The sequence below is a fragment of the Hibiscus syriacus genome, unplaced genomic scaffold (assembly GCF_006381635.1).
Source record: "Hibiscus syriacus cultivar Baekdansim isolate YM2019G1 unplaced genomic scaffold, ASM638163v2 tig00110579_pilon, whole genome shotgun sequence".
NCBI classification, from domain to species: Eukaryota; Viridiplantae; Streptophyta; class Magnoliopsida; order Malvales; family Malvaceae; genus Hibiscus; species Hibiscus syriacus.
In genome coordinates this window covers 349,740-372,531 of record NW_024062790.1, presented here as the reverse complement: position 1 = coordinate 372,531, position 22,792 = coordinate 349,740, and the positions used below count along the sequence as shown (strand labels likewise).

At 37.7% G+C, this 22,792-nt stretch overlaps 1 pseudogene; it reads right to left on the bottom strand.

Moving 5' to 3' along the window:
• Positions 1 to 2,110: 2,110 nt before the first annotated feature.
• On the bottom strand, positions 2,111 to 9,094 carry LOC120133401 (annotated as a pseudogene).
• Between the last annotated feature and the right edge of the window lie 13,698 nt (positions 9,095 to 22,792).

Genomic DNA, 22,792 nt, shown 5'->3' with positions numbered 1-22,792 from the left:
AGTGTGAAATCAATTAATAAAACAGCTTGGAGAGTTGGGGGGAATCGGTACCCCTCATGGGGAATCGATTCCCTAAGTGTAAAATTCAAATATTTCGACCGTTAAACAGGGGGAATCGGTACCCCCTTGGGGGAAATCAGTTCCCTCCGAGCATTCTGTTTTTCTCGGAGCTAAACCATTCAGGGGGAAATCGGTTCCCTCTGGACATTCTGGAATTTTTTGCTTTGAAACGGTTCGAAATACTTTGTAAAATTATTTTGAAATAATTTTAAGATTAAAACTTAATTTTACACTTGAGTAAGGATTAAAAATGACTTTTGAAAGATTTGGAGTAATATTTTGATATTTGAATAATTATATCGAATATACTTAGAAATCTTTTTTGAAAATCTTAAAATTCATTTATCTTAATTTGTTATATCGAAATATCAAAATGTTTTCAACAGATTCGACTGAAGTCCACCCGAACCTGAATTAATTTGGTCTTTATCTGCTTCGGACCTAAATTGTTTTGACCTGAACTGACATCGATCCGAACTGAAAATGACCTGACCTGAACCCGATCTGGATTTGGTGTCAAATCAACCCGAAAATAACCCGAACTAATTTGACCTGACCTGAACCTGATCTGGATCTGGTGTTAAATCAACCTGAGTTGACATGTATCCGATTTTACCCGACCTGCCAAGATCCGACTAAAACCTGTCCAATTACCTGATTTTACAGCCTTAAGAGTAAACAACATTTTATACATGTATAGTGGAACATTTACGTACATTTAGGTAACGTTTAAGTACAATATTTAATGGACTTCAATGGGTGTCACGGCCACGCACCATTTAATTAAGAGCTACTAATTGAATTAGCTTAAGAAATTAACAAAGCAAGATTCCACACTTCTTTATAATTATTTTAATAAATATTATTTAATAAAATAATTTGAACAAATCGTAATTCTTTTTTTGTTGTTGAAAATTTCACTTTGATTTTTATTCCTAGATAGAGTAATATGCATGGTACGACGTAGTTTAGTTAATAAAGGGTATGCATTATTACTTTCTTAAAGTTGCTTTTGTATATATATTGAAAATGCTTTTGTATAACTTAGCAGTTAGAATGAATGGCAGGCCGTATAAAGCATGATCTGCAAGAACTTTATAAAAAGTGTTCTGACATATATGTACACACACAGGTGGGTGGCCAGCAATTATACGTGTATTATTTTGTTAAGTGATCCACAATTTTGATAATAGTTTGTATAAACCATGAAACTCAACCATTAAATAAATAATTGTGTAATTAGATAGATCGATAATTAATTCCTACAAAATAATCTATACATAAAACTTAAGTATCATGTTCTTATAAATATAAGTGGACTTCTCAAACAAGGACAAACACAAATTTTATTTTAGGAAGATGAATTTCTAAACTTTTAGGATGTGACAAACTTATAAATTTTCAGGGGATGAAAATAGATTATTAATAGAAAATATAAAAAAAAGATTCTAAAATATATGATAACTTTAAATTTTTAGGGGATCATTATCCTCAATCACCCCTTTTGATCCATTCATGTTCTCCAATATACAACTATAATGCTAAATTCTTCAGTATATAGAACTAAGGTGAGCTGTTAACTGCCTTGCAGGTCTCTCCTTGCGGTCATCATGAAAATTGTTTGGAACTCTTTTAACTATTACCTGTGGAAAGAGAGAAATCTCCACATTTTTTAGTATAAAATTGTGGAGGTTGATGATATTGTTTGGTGTATTAGGGAGACGGTTAGGCGCAAATTGATAAGTTTACCTGTTGATAGAGTAAAAATTATCAATAGATTTCTTTGTACTGAGCTGAATCTTATATAAGGTCTTTTACTGGTTGCAAAGAATCGAATGTTTGAATCCTTTGTTCCTGAATAAATAAAGCCCATATTTATCTAAAAAAATTATTTGTAATTTTTCAAAGTGTAGTGACTAAAATAAAACTATCCATAATTTGGTGACTAAATGTGGTTTATCCATTTTCTAAATCACATATTTGTCGAAAGTTACTCGATTTCCATCAACGTTCATTGAATTCCTATAAAGTCAGTGGAAGAGCAAAACTAGTATTAATAATTTCCTATCGCCTCTGAAAATTGAATAACTTGATGAACACCGCGAACAAAAATGCGAAAAGCAGCGACCACCCAACGGTCACAGCAGCTACCACGCCCAGAAAATCATGCCTGAAACCAAAATAATTCCTCAAAAACTCTTCAGTAGTTTCTCCCGTGTCAAGAACATCCTTTACATCACCGTATTGTGACACTACCAACCCATACAAAGTCCAAGCAATCGGACAAAGCCAATAGTTCCACCTCCACCATATCGGGATTTTCTGCAAATTTATATTGATAAGTGGGGTATAATTTAGATGATACACAACAATTATATGGGATGCCAAGAGCTGAGCTTACCGTCCGAGGGACTAAGAATCCTGTGAAGAGGTTCCAAATTGCATAAAATGCAGTGGAAATGATTCCAGCAATGTGGAAGTTTGGTGTTATAGCCACACTCATCATGCCGAAGAAGGTGAAGTATAGCAATGTGAAATACATGTAGAAGATGTACCATAAGAATTTTGCAGCGGTCCATTCGAATGCCATCATTGAGTACACAATAATGCCATAAGTCATTGCTTGGACAAAGATATATGGGAGCTCAACAACAACCTGAGGTGAAAAACAAAATGCTGAAATCATTTTAAAGGGCAATGCATCGGATTGTGTCCAATAATGGTATCGGCCACAACTTATATATGTGACTTTTTACCTGTGCAAAGGCATATGCCATTGGTGAATACATTCCAGCAGCTTTTTCTCGGTAAAAGACTGTTCGCTCGACATTCACTACTGGCTGTATACTGGCAGCATTTTGGACACCAAGGAAGAGAACAGCAGCATACATAGAACCCATTGAATTAAAGAGGTCTTGGTGCCTTCCTCTGTGGTTTTCAAATGCAGCTATTAGATTTAAAGGGCAGTGAGAAATTTCAGGTTCCAGCAGTGATTCGAGTTCAGTTTTTCATAGTTATTTACCTCTTGGAGCCGATGTTCCAGAACATTGTTCCAAACATTAAGCCTATGACAGTGGTGAAGAAAAATCTTACGGCAGTATATGATGTATTTCGCCAGTATGACCATCGTTGTTTCCATAAGCAAACCAAGAATTGGGAGAAAAATGGCTGCGAGTATTGAGTCGGGAAATGAAGTTCTTTTGATCCAGAAGAAGGCATGTTCAATTGAGCAATTAATGCTTTAGTTCTCCTGTGAAATATATATGACATTAAGAGGTAAAAAGTTGCAGAAATAGGCCACTGTTCTATGTAAGAAATCCTATGGTAGTAAATTCAGAATTCAGATGCAAAAGCCTTATGTCTATTACTTGTGCAGTTCTGAATTCTTGTATAAATCAGCAAAATCAACTCCCAAAGCCATCTCCTGTGCCGGACTGGAAACTTCTAACATCCAAGTTGCCGGGTTATAGCCATCTTTTCTTCTGCTGATTCCCTCAATTCCCTGTGTGATTGAATAATGAATCAAGTATATTAACAAGTAACCGTGAAGTATGATTTTGAAGTTTCTCATGGTGGCAAATTAACAAGGATGAACATTTAAGTTTACCTCAAAGTATTAATCAAGTGACATGAATTGTGACCCAATGGCCCTACATATATCTCTTGTCCTCCTTGCTTCAATAACAATAGCTGCAATTGCATGTAGGTTACAAATCAAGCAGGGTTATATTTGAATAAGGGCATAGCATAAGCAGCTGAGTTCCAACACTTTTTGGTGTTTTTAACATTTCTTACCTCATCAAAAGCTTCAAATATATCAATGCCTGGTTGATGGATGGTGCATACAACTGTCCTTCCAGTGTCCACTGTGTTCCTAACTGTTCTCATAACAACTGCAGCCGCTCTTGCATCAAGCCCTGAAGTTGGTTCATCCATAAATACTATTGACGGATTCGCAACTAGCTCAACCGCAATAGTTAGCCTCTTGCGCTGCTCAAGTGACAAACCGCTTACTCCTGGCAAGCCAACTAAAGCTTGCCTCAAGGGGGTCAGTTCAACGAGCTCTATGACTTCTTTAACAAACATCTGCAAACAATTGGATAATCCCAGTTGGTTTTGATCAAATACGAATAAATGGAACTGCACATATTGACAGTATGATTTTGGACGCTACCTTTCTGGTTTCATAATTCACTTCAGGATCTAACCGAAGCCAAGCTGAGTAGAGCAATGACTCATAGACTGTCAGATGAGGGGAATGGATGTCGGTTTGCTCACAGTATCCAGATATACGAGCAAAGGTTTCTCGCTTTTTAGGGAACCCAGAAATTTTGATGCTTCCCTCAATGTACCCTCCAGTTTTCCTATCTGCCAGTACATCCATCAATGTGGTTTTACCAGCTCCACTAACACCCATCAGGGCAGTGAGAACACCAGGCCTGAAAGCACCACTTATACCCCTCAAAAGCACCAATTTATCTTCAGTCACTCCCTGAGCTTTCATTTCCTGAAATTTCAATTCTAACTGTTTTACTTCCAAAACAAGCTTTCCAACTTCTGATAAATTCCCATTTAACAATATATCTCAACTTTACCTGTGGCATATCCACTGCATAAATAATCTTCTCAAAGGTAATGCAGTGTTGCTGAAATGGAAGAATCATGCCCTTTTTCCTATATTGATTTGTATTTGGCATAGATTTTGGCCTCAATAGTTCTGCTAAAATTAATTATTTTGGCATTAGATATCAAAATGTGCTGATTTCATTACAATTGCTTCTGCTTCTACTATATAAACACACACAATAATCAAGCCATTATCTGTCCATTTTTGGTTACCGGTGTTCCTTCCTTCTGGCAGGAACTGAGCATCTACTCCACTTGTATCATCATCTTCAGGTTGAGCTACAGATGTTACCCTCTGGGATTCATCCAAGGCTGCACAAATATTGTCAGCATATCCCTAATAGTACATATACATATGTGTATTGTATCTGTTTAATGACTTGGAGTAGACAATTAAAGACACTCACGATCGAGATAAGTGAGAGCCAGAGTATATAATAAATTGAATACTAATATGAACCCCACCAGCACGCCAACTCCTACCCAGTACCAGTATGCTTCTGTAAAGAACCCGCGAGACTTTAAAACTAAAACTCCTAGCCTTTCGGTATTGAATGGAATAACCTATATCAGATAGTTATTTAAACATTAGCTTTACTTGATAACCAGACAAACAAACGATCAAAGGGATACAAAGAAAAGGGTAGCCAAGTGCAAGGAGGCTCCACTGTTGCAGGGTCCGGGCGAGTGTCAAATGTAGACGGCCTTAACCCTGATATGCAGAGATGGCTTTAGCACGGCTTAAACCACTTGACCTTCCAGGTCACAACAAGAAACCTCAACTAATGCACTAGGACACACCCCAAAATGCTCAAATGACAAGCCAGTTCAAGAAAGTACATGATTCCAGCTATTCCCAAGGAATTCATTAAGTACTATAGAATTCTGTGAGTACATCATAGGGGATATCCAATAACCCCAAATCCACCATTTCCTGACTTCATCTACAAGGTGATGAAAAGAAAAGGCACCAACATTAATGCTTAAAACTTTAACCAAACTTTTTATCATGCATGTAAAAGTAAAGTTCTCTGGTATTATACCTCGTGACAAGACATACCCACAATTCGCGAAAAGAACTAGCAGAAAAAATGAAGACATTGTGCTAGTAATAGTGTTCTCCCTACCCAATGCTGCAATTAGTCGAAATAGTGCTGAAGCCATTTGATTCGTTAGCACCAGCAAAAGAAACTGTTTTAAAACCCTGCAACAAATTACGTTCTTGTGAATGAAAACAATATGAGAAACAGCACACTAATCTAGCGTGTCATTAGTACAACTCTTTACTTTTTGTTTTCAGCTTACCTAAGAATATCGGGATCCAGGCCCATGAGATAATAGGTGACTACCACCCAGAGACCAACCTCTATGAATGATATAGGAATTTTCAAAATCCATGTAGGGAGGGCATATGCCCATGCAGGATAGAATAAGTTGTCTCTTTGCTTGTAGAAGACTGGAAGCTTAAAACCAGTCATGCCAAGCTCAACCAATCCATTAAACATGATCATAAATACAGAGAAGAATACAGCACCCATCTGAACTGTTCCATCAGTTATAGTCTTCTTATGCATCTCAGTCCTCAGGAAGATGGTTGATCCTATCAGAGCCATCACTACAAGCTACAAGCAGAAAATAGAAAACCCTAGTCATAACCAACTGTTAATACCAGGAAACGATACTTCATTGTAGAGACCTACCTGTACAAGCTTGAAGATGTAGACAAAGGAGTTCCTCTTCATCAACAAAAGTTCTTTTGAGAAGCAAACTTTGAGAAGCTCCATTTTCTTAACACCATAATTCTCGGTCTTCAAAAGAGTAGGATCACTTTGATTCTTATCAAATGGAATCGCAAGATCACTTTGCAATCTTGTTCCCACATGGAATGATAGGAAGGCCTCTGCAAATTCTTCCACTGTGACAAAACTATAAGCCTTGTCAGTTTGAATCCAATACTGTCTTTGATCTTTTTTCGATGTAACCTGCAATTCAAAATGAAATTAAAATTAAATATATGCCACACTCCAGTTCTGTGTGGTTCGTCTTAAATATATTAATAAGATCAGTACTATCTGTATAAAATAAGGTACTCGGTAAACATTGTAGCTTGTGGAGTTTAAGTTGAAATTTTCTATGCCTGAAAGGTTTGACAGACAAAAGTTACATGCACTCTTACTTCTTGCAAGAAGTCTGCAACACCCTTTCTTGCTGGACATATGAACCCCATGGATTCAAAAAACTCAAGCACGTGTTCACGGGGACCCTGGTACACGATTTTGCCATCAGACAAGAGAAAGATATCATCAAAGAGTTCGAAAGTTTCCGGTGCTGGCTGAAGAAGAGAAATGAAGGCAGTTCCGTTCAGGATGTGAATATATTGCCTCAGCGATTTGATAATTTGATATGTCGTTGAACTATCCAGACCAGTGGACACCTCATCCATGAGCAGCAGTTTTGCTGGACCAGCCAGCATTTCACCTATAACGAAGTCAAAAGAGAGTTAGCATTGTAATAAGCATAGGAAATTAATGTGGAGCACATGACCAATATTAATTTTTTTCGCTATAGCGAGATCTTCGTATCGTGGGAAACTAGAAGAATGCTTACCGATTGTTACTCGCTTCCTTTGTCCCCCTGAGACACCCCTAATCATTTCATCCCCCACTAGGGAATCTGCACAAATTTCTAGTCCCAAAATCTGTAAGCATGGAACAAAGTAATTACTAGGCAAGAATCAAAGGGGTTTATTTTCTTCACTTTCATTGTCTAGGTTATTGATCTGAATCACAATACCTTTATAATGTAATCTGCGATTATACTTGTTTGTTGACCCTCAATGGATACTGCCTGGAATATTAGAGTATTGTTAGAACTAAAAAAATAGTATAAACCACCCCATTTCAAGGCCTTGCTTTCATTCACACTGCATTAGCAGAAGAAGATTGTATTCTCTAGGTGTCAAACTCAAACCAAGATAACAACTTCTTTAATTTATTTTAAACCCCAAAATTTCCCACCATCTGTTCATATTAAATCCCAAATGAAAAGAAACCAAATTTATTACCTTCATGAAAACATCGATATCAGGATCAGGTTTAATATTTGCAGCTTGTTCCCTTCTTGCTAATTCTGCTAGCATCTCTGCAATCACAAGCACATTTTCAAATAAAATTTAAAACAAGAGAATGCACGAGGATACTTTTAACTAACCATAACGACTGCCAACCCCCTGGCATCTAGCAGAGAAAGCTACGGTTTCTCTTACTGTCAATTCGGGGATATGGATATCATTTTGACCAATATATGCGGCAGTTCTCTGTGCCACAAAATCATCCATTTCGTTCCCGTTGTATGTTACCTTTCCTGAAAACTGTAACAGATGTTCAACTAAGTTGTATGCTGAAACATATAGCAAAATTCTGCAAAAAAAAGTAAATAGTTTAGAATTTCAACCTTTAGATCTGGGTCGAGCTTTCCTGCTAATGCTAACAAAAGAGTGGTCTTTCCAGAACTTGGAGGACCCAAGAGCAATGTCATTCTGCATATATTTTCATATTCATTTATAAAAAATGTAAATGGGTCATAACCCAAATTAATTTTAAGTTATATCGATCTGATTCAGCCCGTTCGACTGGTTCTCACCTGCATGGCCTGATGATTCCACTTACATCCGGAAGAATTATATATGTGTTTCTTTCTACTAGATAGCAGATGTAAGGTGTGCAAAATGCTCTTCAAACCCAAAAGAAGCAAGGTTAAAACTAATAAGAACAAAACCTTTTTTTAACATGAGTTTAAAAGGAAGAATGATAAAAAAATGCATAATCACCTCTAGTTTATTGATAAAGAAATTGGAAAATGAAGGTAATGCCCTGCTTCCTACATATGCCTCTGCCTCAACTCTCACATTCTCGTATCTAACTTCAAGTTTTGGAATTTCAAGACCAACCCTGATAAATATCAAGAAACAGTGAGCATGAACACTTTCTTGCAGCATCAAACTTGTAAAAAAAAATCTGGTAATGGAGCAGCAAAATAAATAGTTTCTTGCCTGTCAAGTCGCTCTCTGACCTTTAACAGGAAACTTTCATTGTCGCTTTCAGTGTGTTTAATCAACCTATCCATCAAATTCTTCCTTTCTTCATGCCCAAGTTTAGGCACATCAACTTCGCATGTATACCCATCTGTTGTGGTCAATAAAGCTTTCCTTACGCGAGCAAGTCTTTTGATGGCTGCCCGTTTCAGTGCTTCTTCATCGTCATTGCCGCGGCCTTCTTGTCGGAAAGATGTTGAGAAAACATTGAAACCAGTGTCCCTCCATCTTGAAGAACTGTTTGATCGGAAACTGTTACTCACTTGATAAAGCTCATTTCGCTCCATTGCTGATTGATTACCAATATAGAGAACACAAACTTAGTTTGGAGCTATTTATGAAGAGTGTCAAGATCAAACCTCATGGGTAAAACTAGATATCTGGTACGAATGTTTAAAGTTCCAAAAGATCTCTATCGAAATTCTATTGATCATTATGATTTGAGCTAAATGAACTGATTCATTCAACTTTTGCTGGAAGAATTTAATTAGAGAAAATAACCTCAGTGACCAAAAATGCCTTATAATATACGATTTTAATCAACTTTTTTTGGATTTAACAAAATGACCAACTAAATCGCAATGCGATCGATAATTCGCAACGCGATCTCCGATATCGCAAATCAGTTTCCAGATTCGCAACGCGATTCTGACTATCGCATTGCGATTTTCCAAATTCGCAATGCGAAATCGCAACGCGAATACGTAAATCGCAACGCGAATTCGGAAAATCGCAATGCGATTACGTAAATCGCAATGCGAATATGTAAATCACAACGCGAATCTGTAAATCGCAACGAGATTCTGACAATCGCAACGAGATTCTGACTATCGCAATACTGAATTTCAAATTCGCAACTCGATTTCTGAATTCGCAATAGGTTTTAGTTTCACAACACAAATGTTTTGGGTATATAACTATGCAGCAGCAGCAACTCATAACCTAAATCCCTAAATCGCAACTCATTCCATCTCCATCTATCACTCTCTCCGGCGACATCCGTTCCTATATCCAACGACATCCTTCCCCATCCGACAACAGGTTTTAGTTTCGCAGCTCGTTTGTTTAGTAAATTAATTTACAATAATGAAATCATCTAATGTTAATCATGTTTGGATAGATTTGTGTTTTGGAGGGTCATTGGAGAATGTTCATGGTGTTTTACAATATATGCCTTTACCCATGAATCTTCAACTAAAACTGTCATTAAAAAAGTTAACTTATGAAACTCTAATGTTATTTGTTGCAAATAAATTGGATTTAGAGCCCTTAAGTGGATTTAGGCTATCTTATCAGAGAAAAGGTAAAGTTTATTTGTTAACCGACAATGAAGATATTGAACGATTCATTGCTTACATTAGTGTTTCGCAAGATGATGTTACATTGTATGTTGTTGAACCTAGAAGTAGTGAAGTTGGGTCAGTAGCGGGTAGTAATCAACTAAGTTTTTCAACCCCAGTTTATGGTGTTCAAAATTTAATGGTTCTACCACAATTTCATTACCAAGCAAATTTTGTTTCACCACATTTCCAATATCAAACACAATCTCAAAACCCACAACATTTCCCTAATCCAAATCTCAATCAACTTTCAGCACCAAATTTCAGTTTTCGTATTAACCAGTTAGACGATGATGAGCCAACAGAAAAAAAATTATGAGTACTAGTCGGTATTCGAAATTTGATCTTGGTCAATACCCAGACATTGATCTTGGTCAATACTCGGATTTTGATGATGTTTCAGAAGAAGAAACAGACCCTGCGTGTAATGATTTTGATATTGGTCAATACCCGAATTTTGATGATGAAACAGCCGCTGCCGAGGAAGATGTTGTTGATGATAATGAGGAGGAAGTTACGACTGTGAATGAACATGTTGAACATCCATTCTGTAATTCATATAACACTGAAGAAGAAAAAGAAGAAGAATAAGTCCCCGAAGAAAATGCCACGGGAGTATAACTGGAATATGCCAGAATTACTTCAGATACCGGAAGAAGAGTTGGTAAAGATAGCAGTTGATTGTTACACAAAAATTATTCGTATCAAGAAAGATGATTGTTTTGATACAAAGAAAGACTTGAAGATAGCTTTGTATACGAAATGTGTGGAAGATGGCTATCAACTAAAAGTTAACAAATCAAGCAAAGATCGTTTCGAAACAATGTGTATGATTGACAAAAACTGTATGTGGCGTATGATTGCAAAGATGATAAAAGATTGCGAAATGTTTCAAGTTAGGACTTTTATTGATAAACATACATGTTCAAGAACCCAAGTTTTTCCTCACCATAGACATGCAAACAAAAAGGTGTTGGGTGGTTTTCTGGCTGAGTTAATGTTTTTGAATGGCAGGGTATATCGGGGACATGAAATTATGACTGACATGAATGCTCGGTTCAAGATTAGTATCTCATATTCTCAAGCTTGGAGAGCCAAATGTTATGCCTTGGAATTGTTGAGGGGTCGCCAGAAGCATCGTTTGCCCAACTGCCGCCTTATTGTCACAATTTAAAGCTGAAAAATCCTGGGTCGGTAACTCATATCAAAACAGATAGAGATGGATGCTTTGAGTTGCTGTTTATCGCCATTGGTGTTGCGGTTAGTAAATCAATATAATTTTGTTGACTCATTTTTGTTAGTTACATGCATTTCACATTTAAATGATTATATTTCTTGTGTATATGATTTTGTAGATTCGTTCGTTTATTACTTGCATGCGCCCAGTTATTATAGTTGACGGAGCACATTTAAAAGGTCGATACCTTGGAGTAAACTTATTAGCAGTAGCCATGGATGCTAACAATGGGATACTGCCAATAGCTTACGGGGTTGGCAAATCTGAAACCTCTGATTCATGGACATGGTTTATGGGGCATCTTAGGGATTGCATAGGTCCTATTAGCAATCTGACAATCATATCCGATAGGGCAAACTCAATTGACAACGTTGTTAGAAGGTGTTTCCCAGATGCTTTTCATGGACTTTGTGGTGTTCATTTGTATAGAAATCTAAAATCAAGGTCTGCTGGTATAAAAAATCACAAATGGACATACTGGAAGGCTGTAAAAGCTTATCGGGAAGTGGATTTTAATAAGCATATAAACTGTTTAAGACGTGTTTTGTCTCAATGTGCTCAAACACTAGAAGATGTCGGGTTTGAAAGATGGTCAAGAGTACATCAACTTGGAGCAAGATATGGTTTCATGACGTCTAATAGTGCAGAATCAATCAATGCCCTAAGTCGTCATTCCCAGAAATTACCATTACTATGTTAATGGAGTTTTTTCAAGCCTCTATTCAACAATGGTACTACAAGAAAAGAAACCATGCAGGTATTATTTCTTTAAATTCGTAACTTATCATATATTTTACTAAGTATTATTTATTTAAATTTACAGGAACATTGGAACATCGTGTTACACCATGGACTGAAAAAAAAATAATGAAACGTGTTGTGAAGTCAACGTCATGGAGAGTTGAATCATGTTCAAACACTTTGTTTGAAGTACTGGATAATAACTTAAATGGGCTTGTCGATCTAAATGCAAAGACGTGTAGTTGTATGAAATGGAAAACATCTGGTTATCCGTGTGGCCATGTTATAAAAGTTGCTCTGCATCTAAACCAAGATGATTCAAGCGCATACGCTATGGATTGCTACACTACAGAAGTATATCGACAGACTTATGTCGAGATTGTCTACCCTATTCCACATCCTTCTGAGTGGGACATACCAGATGACTTACAAACAGTTTTGCCACCAGCCATGGACAGAAGGCTACCTGGCCGACCAAAAAATCACAATCGTATACCATCTAAGGGTGAAGAGAAGAAGAGATCGACATGTAGTCGGTGCAAGGAAAGTGGTCATACAAGGTTGACATGTGGATCACCAGTGCCATCACAATCATCTTTTCCTCTACCAAAATATGGATCCTCATCAAAATCCCAATCACAACCGGCTTCACCTTTTGGGACTGTTAACTTAGGTGAATTTTAAATGCAAACGTTGTATTATGTGTATATTATGTGTGAACTTTTAACATTTTCAGTTAGGCATGTATTAGTAACTTGAGTTTGAACATTGCTATGATATCTTCAGTTGTTATCACTTATTAGACATTCATTTGACTATCGCAACGCGGAAATCGCAACGCGAATATGACTATCGCAACACGGAAATGACTATCGCAACGCGGAATTGACTATCGCAACGCGGAAATGACTATCGCAACGAGAGAATCGCAATGCGAAATGAAAATCGCAACGAGTGAATCGCAATGCGAAAATGAAAATCGCAACGCGAATTTAGTTTCGCGTTGCGATTTTCATTTTCGCATTGCGATTCTCTAGTTGCGATTTTCATTTCGCATTGCAATTCTCTCGTTGCGATAGTCATTTCCGCGTTGCGATAGTCTGTTTTGCATTCAACATAATGCAGATTGAAATCAACAAATCAACTATTACATTTCAATCAATTAAACAAGTACAAATAATAATTATGTACACATCAATTAAACAAATCAACATTTACAAATCATCTTTTACAAATCAATTAAACAATCAAAAAATAATAATAAGAATTATTTCCTCATCAATTATTATTGAATCAACTTTTGCACCCACACATCCATTTCACGCAGTTCACTTCAGGATTAACCTGCAGAAACCAAACATTGAATCAACAACACTTTCTACATATCTAAAACCTACAAACAGCAAATTATTGAATTCTAGCTACTTAACCAAACATTTTCAAACCAAAAAGAGTATATATGTTTAACAACACTTGCATTTGACTTAAAAATTGTTTATGGACACTTTCATAACGCGGATGCAAGTAGGCAGTGTCTCGCATATATCGCTCTAACCATAAAATGCCGAAACCACAAGCCTACTGCACCTCTATCTCTATCGGTGGGAGGTAAAAACTGTGTACTTCCTGTCATCAAACGCTCCAAGCACATGCATACGAGAGGACCACAATCCCCTCTGGCATCCTTCGTTTGTTGTGGCGCGGTCTCTTCTCTGATAACTGTAACATTGAACTTCTTTGGCTTCTTGTTTCCAGAATTAGTCCAATAATTAATTGCATCCAAGAATTTAGCCAAATGAGAGCTCCATCCCTTAATAATATCTCTCAAATCAGACAATGATATATAATTTATCATGCTGTCATATACTATTGTCTTTAGGGATGGGAGCTGAAGCTCGACGAGAAGCCAATGAGTACGTTCTAAAACAGGGATAAACACCTGCATCGAAATGTAATAATTCAAATTGCGCACTTATTTATGAACACCTTTAAAATATTTAAACAAATATACTAACCTTATCGACCTCCCACCATGCAGGATAAAGTTTAGCTTGTCCATTAGCCAACACATATGATTCTTGTCATTGATTCTTCAAGTGAACTACGTGAAAAGACGTCGGCATAATTGTATATCGTGTTTTTTTGTATTTTTCTTCAATTTCCTTACAATTAGAAGACGTGTCACCCATGCATCAATATGTTGTTTTACAAAAAAAAGACATATATTAGTGAATTACATAAATTTTAAAAAAAATTAATCAAACTGAAATATAAGAAGAAATATAAGACTTACCCCCCATTGAAATAGTCGTTGTCTTCAACCCCTAATAATACACCCCACCAAGACCATTCAATCAACAAATGCATATCATCGTTGAGTTTGTATATGTCAGCGTAACACCCTTGGCTCTGCTCATGTAGATAAAATCAATTGCGGTCTTAGCCCAAAGGGTATTATCCAGAATTATTTCTGGTAGTTGTTTCCTCTCCACTTCATCTGCCGGAATAGTACTGGCCGGTAACTTATACGAAAGCCAACAGTCATCCATCATGTCCGGCACGTAAAGGGGCTTCTCAATAATTCGATATATTACGCCGTGTGAATCAGGCTCTAGAATGTTGGAGGGACCTCTTCAACGATGACAGCGGCCTCTTGAACAGTGGGAGGAGACTCTTGAGGGATGATAGGGGCCTCTTGAACGATAGGGGAGGCCTCTTGAACGATGATAGGTGAGTCGGGATTTTTCTTACGGATTCTTTGCACTATTGGGGTGAACGGAGACGTAATGGCACGTGCACGCCGTCTGATGCGTGAACTCCATCTTACAAGAAAAACCCGACGTAGAGCATCCACCTTAGCGGGCCGCTAAAAATAAATTAGTACATAAATCAGTAAATAAACAGACATGATATTAAACAGTGAAAACAAAGACAAATATATTTCAAACTTGCACGGTATTCACCCAAGTCATTATTATATCATTGTTCACAAAATGCATCAGATAACATTCCAGAAGTAAACACTTATATAAACATTTAAAATGACAACATATAGGTTTAGTGCAGGTTCAATGACAACATAAAGAGTAGTAGTTTATTCTTGAAACTTAAATTTTCAACACTGTGAAGTTAGTATTTGTCTTTTGGTTGAAGTAATGCAATTCATTCAAGTTTCAATTTGCAGAAGAAGAATAGAATCTGAAACTTAAAATCGCAACGCGAAAATGACTATCGCAACGCGAAAATGACTATCGCAATGCAAAAATTACTATCGCAATGCGAATTTGACTATTGCAACGAGAGAATCGCAATGCGATTTTCATTTTGCATTGTGATTCTCTCGTTGCAATAGTCATTTTCGCGTTGCGATAGTCATTTTCGCATTGCGATAGTAAACTATTCTTCTTCTACAAATTGAAACTTGAATGGATTGCATTACTTCAACCAAAAGACAACCAAAAACAAATACTAACTTCACAGGGTTAAAGAATAAACAGTTAAACAGTATTGGCAGTAACCGAATGAATTTACTAAGCAATCTAAGTGAAATTACGAGTAAATTTATCATCAAGTTAAATATAAAAAATATTAAACTTACCTCGTTGCGTAGAGTATGAACCTCGTTCTGCAACGATGCTACAATCTCACGTAGAGCTGCTACCTCACCACGTAAAGTAGACACCTTAACACGCCATGCACCATTATCATCGCGTAAAGTACCGACCTCCTCACGCAAGGCATTGACCTCATTACGTAACTCCCCTAACTCATCCCGTGGAGGTGGAGGTGGAGAACAGGGAGATAAATGTCGTGGCATCTTTGCCGGTCGCCTATCATGAGGTGATGGTGGAGAAGAGGCTCGATGATGTGATAGAATAGGTGATGACTCTCGTTGTGGAGGTGTATATTCGGGTCGATCAGGTGATGGCTCTGGGTGAGGTGATGGCTCTCGAAGTGGTAGCTGATCATCATTCGTGCCATCAAAAAAACTCTTACTAGCTTGCCACCAATCAGTGGCAAGCTTAGCTTCCGTGGGTGTCAGCCTCTGTAATGGAGTGTTGGCCTCCTAACAATATAAAAGCTCAAACAAAGTTAAACGTGTACTAGTAATAACTTGTTTATAAACATATGGTAGTATTTGTGTTAACTTACATTATTTATTGTAGTATACGGTAGTAAATCTTCCCATTGCTGCAAGGGCCGTTTCCTCTTCCAGGAAATAGCCCTAGGAATATCATTAGACGTTTTTAATGCATATGTCTGCATGGCGGAAAATGCCTCAAATATTCAAATCTACAAATAATATAATAACAAACATTAGTAATTGTTAAAGAATTAATTATAATTTTAGAAACATTATATAAAAATCATTACCTTAAATGCCCAAATAAAGCCTGACAAAGTGTATTTGGAACCATCGCCACGCAAACTTTTCCGATCATCAAAGGCAGACGATAACTTATTCCATGTAGCTCTCCATAGATACGAACCCCACGGAAACAGTTTCCATGCATTTAGGTCCTCTACCAATTTAATTAGATCATTAGGAATAGGTTGTCAGGCCTCTCTGCCTAAAAAACCGGCTTGCAAAAGTATTAGAAGGCATACTCGGACAACATCGACGTCATCCATCCGAGTAAAACCATCTTTCTTATTCAATAATCTCGTCAAGTCTTCCACGTGTAAATTCGACAGCTCAGGAAAAACCCAGGAAAACCATGATAGGCGGGTAATATGTCTAGTGTACCGATCTACATCATCGTGTTCGAAGCGTAGACCGGTGATTAAGCAAAACTCTTCCCGCCCAAAACACGTATACGCCGGTAGAAAATCAAATCATATCTCTTCATCACGACGTTGTATAGCCTCTGGTAGATCGCTAATCATGGTTCGAAGAAACATATGGGTCAACATAGCATCTCCACCCGGATGTTATACTTTCAGCCATGGCCCGAAGCAAGTATCCTCAAATATTTTTCTTTGTGCAGATGAAAGCTTCGACGCAATTGTTTTGGCCAGGCTTACTTTATTTCTTAAGGTCAATTGAGTCGAATAAAAGTTCTGCAAAAACAATAAACATACCAAGTTAGATATACCAAAAACTACACTTTGAAGATATAACAAGAACAATAAACATAAAGAGTAGTAGTTTATTCTTCAAACTTAAATTTGCAACACTGTGAATTTAGTATTTGTCTTTGTTTTTTGGTTGAAGTAATGCAATTCATTCAAGTTTCAATTTGCAGAAGAAGAATAGTTTCTGAAACTTAAAATCGCAACACGAAAATGAAAATCGCAACACGAAAATGAAAATCGCAACACGAAAATGACTATCGCAACGCGAATTTGACTATCGCAATGCGAAATGAAAATCGCAACGACGGAATCGCATTGCGATAGTCATTCTCGATTTCAAATACTAAAATTGAAAGAAACTTGAATGGATTGCATTACTTCAACCAAAAGACAAAACAAAGACAAATACTAACTTCACAGGGTTAAAGACTAAACAGTTTAGCAGTATTGACAGCAATCGAATGAATATAATAAGCAATCTAAGTGAAATGGTTAATCTATTATTGAAAATACCAGTAAACTTATCATCAATTTCAATATGAAAAACCTAATAATAATGCAAAATTTTCAAAATAAAAATAATTAAAAAAACTAACCCTCGGTGGTTGATTTGGTTGATTTTCCATTTCTGACCGTGAATGATTTCATCGGAGATGGAGACTGATATCATCGGAGATGGGGACTGATTTCATCGGAGATGGAGACGGATGTTGTTAACTTCCTAAAAAGGCTACTTTTAAAGCCTTTTTCACTTAAGTTATTGTTTGTTTAAAAGCTTATTTTAGTCATTTTAGGACCATGTAGTTGCATATAGTTGCATTTGTGGTGGTTGTGCTATTTTATTTCTTAATGGTGTTGTTTGAGGGAAAGGTGCAGTTTGTCTATGGTGTGCAGGGAATAGCAAGAAAAAGGATTCTTTGGGAAGTAATGTCGTGGCATCACACGTTGCTAAAGCAGATTTAAATGCTTTGGCATTTCTGGCGCAGAAAAAGACAAAAAGATATTTCTGCATAAGGACAGCTGGCACTGGACAGCTGTCTCTGCACGTGAAGGACTGCTGTAACCGCCTGCCAGAGCTGCCAAAGGACCACTGCCACTTGGAGGATAAGGTTCATGCACAACATGTGATTCTAGGGGTATGAGGGGTATTTTGCACCCAACAACCTCATCATTACCCCTAGATATTTTTATTATATATGACACCTCATGGGAGAGAAGAAAAGGGGGACGGAGAGCACACGCATAGAGCAGAAAAAATCACATTTTTATTTCTTCTTCCTTGGGATATTCCTCCATTGATAAAGCTCCAAGGAGTGGCAAGCTAGGCGCCGGAAGGAGCTAGCGAGCTAGGTGGTTCGTGGTGGCCGAGAGGAGACCTCCGGTGGCGTGTCGAAGGCTTCTTCTCACTTTCCTTTTGCTGCTATTTTTCTATTAATTTGTGGGTTGTTGGAACGAATATTTTCATGATTTTGTGTTTGGATATTTCGAACCCCACCATGAACTAACTTATTTGGTGGTGGTTGGTTGAACGGTTGTTTAAACTTTATTTTTAGGGTATATTTAAGTTTATTTTGGGTTCTTTATTTGCTTTGCTTATGAATGCTTCACCATCTAGGCTTGTAACAGGCATGGAAATGTCCATCTCTTAGATGAAGGTTAGGTATTCGGAAGAATCCTAAGCTAAAAATACTTGTAAGTATTCGGAAGAAACGCAAGATAAGATCCTCATAAGCAATGGGTTATGGTATTTTCAAGGGGCTTTGAATCGGCCTAGGAATATTATAACTTAATCCCTTAGATCTCGGAAGAGACTAGGATAGGATTTCAACAACTAAAAAGGGTATCTTTATCAATAGGGTAGGCTGTCCAACATCGTTGAGTGAGAGCAGATGCCTTGGCATCCTATTCTATTAGGTTCTTTTGAACACCTTAGGAAAGCCCTGTCGAGTAAGTAAAGACAAGATAGCTTAAATATACTTGAGAAATAAGTTTAGCAACCTTAGACCAATCCTTACCATTCATTTCATTGGAAGCTTGTCACGTGAGGATTATTTTCTTCTTATTTTATTTATCTTTTTATTTAATGTCTTTACCATTTCTCATTGCCTCAACATTTCACCATACTCAACATTAAACATCCATCATTGCCACTGCATTTCCATTTGCTACACTATCACACCATAAATCCGCATCCACCAGCATACACATATCCATTGCCGTGACATTTGTATATATCAAGACTAACTATACTTAGATAGAATATTGCATTGATTTGGTTAGAATTTTGTGATTTCACCCAATCCCTGTGGAGACGATACTCACTCATCATTATATTACTTGAGCGATTGTGTATACTTGCACATTATTTGCGTATATTTTATAGTACTCACAAAACACGAACAAGTTTTTGGCGTCGTTACCGGGGATTGGCAGCCTGAAGTTATTTAGTTTTGCCAGAGCATTTTATTTTGTTTTGCATTTTTATTTTTTTGTATAGTTTACTTGATATTTTGTTTTATTTTTCAGGTTTATTTAGTGTATGCCTAGAAGAAATTCTGAAGAGCCTTTGGAACCAATAGAACCTGAGATTGAAAGACTCTTTAGAAGAAGAAGATGTGCTCAAGGAAATATGTATCAGATTGGAAACCAAGGCATTGGTCAAGATGACGGAAATCAGAATGCCGCGGTATTAAACAATACTGAACCTGCTATCAGGCCTCGTGTTATTCGAGATCATTTAAATCCGATGCTGGATGATCTGAATCATGGGATTGTGGCACCCGAAATTCAAGCTGCATATTTCGAGCTGAAACCAGTCATGTTCAACATGTTGAATTCCATTGGGCAATTTGGGGGTATGCCAACTGAAGATGCCAGGCAGCATATTCGTAATTTTCTGGAAGTTTGTGATTCTTTCCGCCAAGAAGGAGTACATGAGGATTTTCTGAAATTAAAGCTTTTTCCGTATTCATTGCGTGACCGAGAAAGGGCTTGGTTGAGTGGTGTACCAGCCGGTTTGATGGAATCATGGGCTGATCTTTGCAAGAGTTTCTTATTGAGGTACAACCCACCAAACATGAATACGCAACTAAGGAATGAAATATCATCTTTTCGCCAGGGCGACGACGAATCCATGTATGAGTGTTGGGATCGTTACAAGAGTTTGCTTCGAAAGTGTTCAAATCATGGTTTTCATGATTGGACTCAAGTAGTCATGTTCTATAATGGAGTCAATGCACCCACGAGGATGTTATTGGATGCCTCGGCAAATGGGACATTGCTGGACAAATCACCTACGGAGGCGTTTGCTATCTTGAACAGAATTGCTAACAATGATTATCAATTTCCTTCCTCAAGACTTGGGAGTGGGAGGAGAGCACCTGGAGCATTCGAGTTAGAAGCCAAAGATTCGGTGTCCGCTCAACTCTCCGTTATTACTAATATGTTGAAGAACTTACAATGTTCCACTGATGTGAAGGAAGTGAAAACAACTAGTCTGGCATGTCTGTTATGCCAAGGCAATCATCACGAGAGCGAATGCCCAACCAACCATGAGTCCATCAACTTTGTAGGCAATTACAATCGAGGCAGCAACAATCCTTACTCAAACACTTATAATGTCGGATGGCATCAGCATCCTAATTTTTCATGGGGAAATCAAGGAGCCCACAATGCTAATCAACCTACTAGGCAGCAGAATCACAATGAGCCTCAAAGTTACCAAAATGATATGCCATGGCATAATGGTAACAAAGGAGCTTCATCTTCAGTGAGCATAAGTTCCTTAGAAGCTACAATTCAAGAATTCATATCTACTACAAAGACAATGCTGCAAGACCATTCTACTTCAATTAAGAATCAAGGAGCTTTACTTCATAGTCAAGGCGTCTTACTTCAAAGCCATAGCTCGTCTCTGAGAGCTTTGGAAGGTCAAGTTGGTCAGATTGCTACGGCATTGCAAGAGCGTCAGCAAGGACGTTTGCCAAGTGATACTGAAGTCACTAAAGGGCCTGGAAAAGAACATTGCAATGTGTTAACTCTTAGGAGTGGAACACAAATCAATCGACAAGTCAATGATAGTGGGCCACAACAAGATGATTCTAATCCCACTACTGAAGCTGAATTACAAGATGATAGAGTTTCTGAGAAGGACAAGGAGGAGGATTCTGCCAAGGTACCAGATTCTGATGCCAAGGCAAAAGAAAATTCTATTCCTACAGCTAAGGAAGCTAGACCTCCCCCACCCTTCCCGCAAAGATTGAAGAAGCACAATGATGAAGTTCAATTCAAGAAGTTCGTAGACATTCTTGATTAACTCCATATCAATATACCTCTCTTGGAAGCTGTTGAACAGATGTCGATGTATGCCAAATTTCTGAAGGACAACTGTACCAAGAAGAGGAAAGTAGAGATTGTTGCCACGGCAACAGAATTTTGTTCTTCATTGAGTAAGTTGCCGCCAAAGAGAAATGATCCGGGCAGCTTCATTATTCATTGTTCAATTGGAGCTAACTTCGTTGGAAAGGCTTTATGTGATCTTGGTTCAAGTGTCAACTTAATGCCGAAATCGATATTCTTGAAGCTTGGCATAGGAGATGCAAGACCCACCTCAGTTATTTTACAACTTGCCGAAAAATCCCATGTTAAACCTGAAGGGAGAGTCGAGGATGTCATAGTAAGGGTGGACAAGTTTGTGTTTCCAGTCGACTTCTTAATTCTGGACTGCGAAGTTGATGCCAAGGCACCAATCATTCTGGGAAGACCTTTCCTAGCCACTGGACGTATCTTGATAGACTGTGAAAAAGGTGAACTCACCATGAGAGTGGCTGATCAGGGATTGAAGAATGCTCAAATATGTTGATGACACTGAAGAATGCCAAGGCATTTCTGAATTGAACTCAGTGATTGAAGAAGAGACTGAACATCTTTTCCAGAACAACTTCATTCAGCTAGCAGAAAATGAATATTGGGTGGATGATGAAAGCTTAGTTGAGTCCGACGACTTTCCAATTTTGGAGGAGCAATCTAGCTTAGTACAAGTTAGATCAGGTATAAATTTTGAACCTCTGAATTTTGATGAATTCATTTCTCCTAAGCCTTCATTATTGTATGCACCCAATCTAGAGCTTAAGACTTTGCCAGGGCATCTTAAATATGTTTACTTAGGTAGCGATGAGACTTTACCGGTGATTATTTCCGCTAACCTTACTGCTAACCAAGAGCAAAGTTTGTTAAGTGTTTTGATGCAGCATAAGAAAGTAATTGGTTGGACTATGGCCGATTTGAAAGGCATTAGTCCCACGATCTGCATGCATAAGATTCTGCTAGAAGATTGCCACGGCAATTCAATTGAACCACAAAGAAGACTCAACCCTATTATGAAGCAAGTGGTGATGAAAGAAATTCTGAAATGGCTTGATGCTGGAGTGATCTACCCTATCTCTAATAGCTCATGGGTGAGCCCTGTCTAATGTGTTCCGAAGAAAGGAGGCACGACGGTGGTTACGAATGAGGATAATGAGCTATTACCCACTCGCACTGTGACCGGAGGGAGGATATGTATGGACTATAGAAAACTCAACAAAGCTACGAAGAATGACCACTTTCCTCTACCTTTCA